Below are 4990 nucleotides of genomic sequence, written 5' to 3' on the forward strand. Positions count from 1 at the left end.
CAATCCCGCGCGACCTGCTAGCCAGGATATCATATCCCCTCCCCACCCCTTTCCTACCTGTTGCGTCGTCTTGTTCGGGAAACCCCCCCCCCCCCCCCCCCCCCCCGGTCGCTCCATTAGGGCGCCACACTCATCAGCCACGTGCGCAGCGACGGAAAAGCGACGAACGGAAAACTGGCACACAGCAGGTGGAACACAATATTGCCAGACCTTCCAAAGGAGCTTTCCCGAGGTTTTTTTTCCAGCTGGAAAAGCACTTTTTAACCATTCGCTTCGTTTCAGTTCCTGTCAGTTGCATTCCAATGTCGTCCGGCCGAGCCACGTGCCCGTGGGTCGGAAAATCTATACCACTGGAGCACACACACACTTTTCCCCAACTCTTATCAATCTGCATCCGACATCGGGAATCGGATCGAATTGCATTCCGGAGAACAATTCCGGAGTAACCGGATATCTTCACCCCACGGGTTTCCCGGGTTTTTCGCTAAAAGCCGTATCATTTTCCTCGACCGGCCGATGGGGGGGCATCAATTAAGAGTTTCTTCCAAAACGGGAAAGCAACAAAACAACATCGAACTCAGCTGATCGAAATCGAAGTCGGGTTCAATTTTCCGGCAAACAAAAACCATGAGAAAACGCAAGATGTGGTTGGAGTTTTCCCCCGCGTGGAAACCGTCCATCGTCGAGCAAGGGGTTAAGCGCGGTGGCTTTTCCGCGCCAGGAAAATGCTTTCAGCGAATGCTACAAAAAGCAATTAAAGCGTTTTCCCTACAAGACACCCTAAAAGGAAAGGTGGAAAGGAGTATCTTCCCCGCGGGAGAGATTCCCAAGCCCGCCTTTGGCATCAATATGAGAAGGTCGAATCTTGTCTTCCCCGCTTCCCATCACCCTTGGTTGCTCCCCCCGAGCGACAGGAAGTAGTCGAAGTAGGAAAGGAAACAGGATTCCCTCAACCGAAGTGCTCGGGAAGGATGTGTTCGGTAGGCCGAAAGGCCACCGGAAACAGGGAATGCAGCAAAGGGTGGACGGGGTGGGGAAGAGCATTACCAAATGCAACCCCAAGGAACGGAATGGCGGACGGGAGGGGAACCTTTGGGGACGATAATATTACATTATATATTAATTATTGTTATTAGTAGCAAATTGCTTCGGTCGCCTGGCTTCGCTTCGGACGCCGGGTTGCAGCCCATCCTGCACTCAAACACACACACACACACACACAATCACAGAGACTATTTGACTTTGGCTTCAAACCTGGCCTTAATGGAAACTGTGCTTAGCAGAAGATTTTCGCCCCCGAAATCTAATTACAGTCGATATGGAACGCGCAGAAATTAAAATTCGATTTCGGCGACGTCGAAGAGGGGGGTTTTTCCCACTTGCACGAGGGTGAAAATGCCACCCCTGGAAAAACAGATTCGTAAAATGGTTGCCGATGTAGGCCACGTTGTGTTGGGAAACTAAATCTGAAGCAAAACCGAAAACAAGAATGTCGATGAAAAACATTTCGTTTCGATATGAAAGTATTTGAAATTAGACTATTTGGAGATTTTCATTTGCAAAATAATAATCCAAACACTTGTATAGTAATTAAAAACCCACATGAACTCACACAAATGATACAATAAAAGACAAATAGGAAATCATTTTGTTGACAATAAAACCATCCTTCGAATCGTTACGCAAATGGAAACCCACAACACTTTCGTCGTGGTTTTCTCTGCACAGGAAAAAAGGTTAAGGAAGGAAACTTAAAAGACGAACTTGTTGGCTTCACTTATTGTTTATTTGAAATGGGGGGAAAAGGCTACAAACACTTCGCTTTGCATACCGGACTTTTTGGGCGAAACGGAAAAAGTTCCTTCCCACAAAACCCCGCCACTTTGCACAATTCATAAACTTGCCAACCTTTTAAAACATCGTTAACTTGTCACATTTGTCTGGGAAAACCACCGGGAAACCCGCTGGAGGTGAGTTGCTGCCAGCTACAATTGTTTTGCTCTGTGGCTTCACGTCGTTGTTTCGTGGTTTTTATGTTGTTTTTTTTTTCGGGGAAAGTAGCAAGTAGCTGCCAACTTCTTTTACCTTTCGGACCGGGAAACCACTAGAATTTTCCCGTTTTCCCGTAACCATTACGTTCACTTTTAGAAGCAACAATTGGTTGGAAAGAAGAAGAGCAAGCAAGGAATCTGTGTAAACCACGGAAAAAGGACATTCTTGCCTTGCAAATCGCCCACTTTCATACACACACACACACACACGTGGCCGTGAAACAACGTGACTTGTTTCTTGTTCTGCGCGTGATGTAAATGAAAATGAAGGTTTTCCTTTCGGACGTCAACGTTCTTCAGTGGGCTTCAAACTGGACCTCCCCGGTATGCCCGAAGCAGGCCACGTGCGGGCCCTTTTCCACACTGCTGGAAAACTCTTTTATGGGGCGAGAAAACTCGTTCCTACAAGTGGTTGACCAAGGCACACACACGCACACGCACCAAAAGAAGCCGCTTTCACACCCAACGAGTTCTGATTGCATTCGATGGGGATTGTTTCGGGCCCCGGAGGAAAACTGAAGTCAACTGACCCACGACAGGTGCCCGGGGGCCTCTGGGAAAACAAAAGGAAACCCGACCGACCGACCGAGTGGGTAAACTTTCTTCTAAAGTTTGGCTTTGCGTTGAAGAAAACTGCAAATCTTTCTGCACCGACGAGGGCTACGTTTAATGTTCGTTTGTTTTTCAAACCACACACACCCCCACTCCACCCTCCACCCCCTCCACACTGGTTCGTCGATCATGGTTTGAGGATTTGTTTGCAATTGCAAAGCCGAGACGCAGATGCTCCGGCTTCCGGAAAGGATGTCAATTATCCGTGCTTCATTAAACGAACAATTAGCGCCCGCTTGAAGGAAGAACTAAGAGTGAGGAGGGGGAGGAAGAGGGCGAGAACAAACTCACTCAAGTTGTCAATTCGATTTAGCAGCCGATGCTACTGTTCCCTTCCATTATATCCGGTGTGGGGTTTCGTCTTCCTTACAGTTCAATTACCGAATCTCCTCCGTGGCGTTCATTATAGGAATCGAAATGGAGTTCACCCTCAGCCATGGTTCACCCTCGCTCCGAAAGTAAACAAATGGAAAACTAACCCGTTCGATGGAGTTGTCTGGCCGTCGAACTATAGTTCTTGGTTCGTCAATTTACTCCACGCGGAAAAAACAGGCAAGTGGAAGCTTCTTTCGCTCGGAAAAGTGGCACTTTTCCAAATCAGTTGCGTTGCTGATTGCGATTTGATTAAATTAAGCAAAATATTTATTATGGAGTGCACCGGAGCACACGGAGGACCGATTGTTTTACCGGTTCCTTGAAGCTGAAACTTGCTTACCTCCAAGTGACGGTGCTTTCCTTCCACTTCGGCCCTTCGTTGACGCTGTATCGTCGGAAACGACGCCGCCCCAGGTAGGTGCCCTCGTTCGAGGGGGAGAAGTCCAGCGAGTCGTTGAAATCCGGCGCTCCACAGCGAGGCTTTTCCATCAGCGCCACTGTGGCCTCATCCATTTTTCCCGTTGGTTCCAGGCCGCCATACGTCTAAAATGAAGGATTCGGTTAAGGGTTGTGTTGGAAAATATCATTCGACGGAAAACCTACCTGAAATCGTCGTACAGCATTCTCCAGTTCCTCGATTGTCCGGAGGTTACCAGTTTCTATGTTGGATTTCGATATATAACCGAATTGCATAAAGTATTGTAGCTGAAATGATAGGATATGAAAATAAAAAAGTTTAATCAGTAAAAAATCAACAGCAAAAAACAAGTTTTCGATCGCGATCCTGCCAGGAGTCGAACCTGGAATCTTCTGATCCGTAGTCAGACGCGTTATCCATTGCGCCACAGGACCCGCTTGCTCTGAGCAGTCTCTACGTCTGTTATATGTAACATGTAGCAACAACATCGACACCGTTGCTGATCGAACCGGTTAATTTGATGTATCAAGGTCATCAAACCGGTAACAGCTTCTGACTGAAGGAGGAAAAGAGATGAAATATGCGTGACATGTTGCAACACAAGTAGTGCAACATTTTATAGTGTTGCACCATGCTAACTTTGTTGCATGTGATTTTGCATGCAATTCTCGATAAAAGTAGAACATTTCATGTTTTCTTATGCTTTTCACTTACGTTTTTCATTGCTTTTAAAAAGAATTTTGTTTATCTCTAGTTAAATCCTCAAACCGTAAAGTTTTTAACTTTGATACAAACGAAGTCATCCCCAACGTTTTGGTGGGATATTTGTTATCAACATTCTGCCCAAATTGTGAGATATGTTTGTTCAGTTGGTGTTCGGCAAACAAACAAAGATAGTAAACAAAATAGAACAGTTTGATATTCCAATACTTTATCGATTGCAATTGAACTGTAAATCGTTGTCAGAAGTGGGGTTCGAACCCACGCTCTCTTGCGAGAACCAGAGCTTAAATCTGGCGCCTTAGACCGCTCGGCCATTCTGACTCGCGGTCTCCAGGCAATCTTATCAGCTTCCGGTGCGCTGCCGCGGAACCGTCTTTTTCCGGGCACTTGCCCACTTCCGGCGTGAAAGCTTTCGATCAATAATCGATGTTGAAAATACTTTGGACCACAATTAAGTGGTGTAAGTTAAAAGGGTCAGCATATCTCCTGCGATAACCATCCCTCTACCAATATAAGATAAAACTAACAAAGATGACACAAAGCTGACCACTTTATGAAAAAGCAGAAAAAAAGAGAATGAGTCGCCAGGCAATGAAAATCAATTCGATAGCAATTGAATTACAACCGGCCTTTTGTACGTACGCTTAGGAAAACATCGTGTCCAGACCTCGGGTCGCGTCCGCAATTGTCCGACCGACGACACGTGGAAATGGAGAGCAATGAAAAACTCAACGCCACGACCGGGAAATAGAAAAAAGGGGATTTTTTTGTCCTTCTGTCTGCAGAACTTGGCTACCACAAGCGCTACCAG

General features: G+C 46.4%; 2 non-coding genes across 2 annotated transcripts; both read right to left on the reverse strand.

The window, feature by feature from the left end:
* Window positions 1–3817: 3817 nt before the first annotated feature.
* Trnar-acg (transfer RNA arginine (anticodon ACG)) lies at window positions 3818–3890 on the reverse strand. Its single transcript has one exon. It is a non-coding gene; the product is annotated as a tRNA-Arg (tRNA).
* Window positions 3891–4416: 526 nt separating this feature from the next.
* On the reverse strand, window positions 4417–4500 carry Trnal-uaa (transfer RNA leucine (anticodon UAA)). Its single transcript has one exon. It is a non-coding gene; the product is annotated as a tRNA-Leu (tRNA).
* Window positions 4501–4990: the final 490 nt, after the last annotated feature.

This window comes from Anopheles ziemanni, chromosome 3 (genome assembly GCF_943734765.1).
Source record: "Anopheles ziemanni chromosome 3, idAnoZiCoDA_A2_x.2, whole genome shotgun sequence".
NCBI classification, from domain to species: Eukaryota; Metazoa; Arthropoda; class Insecta; order Diptera; family Culicidae; genus Anopheles; species Anopheles ziemanni.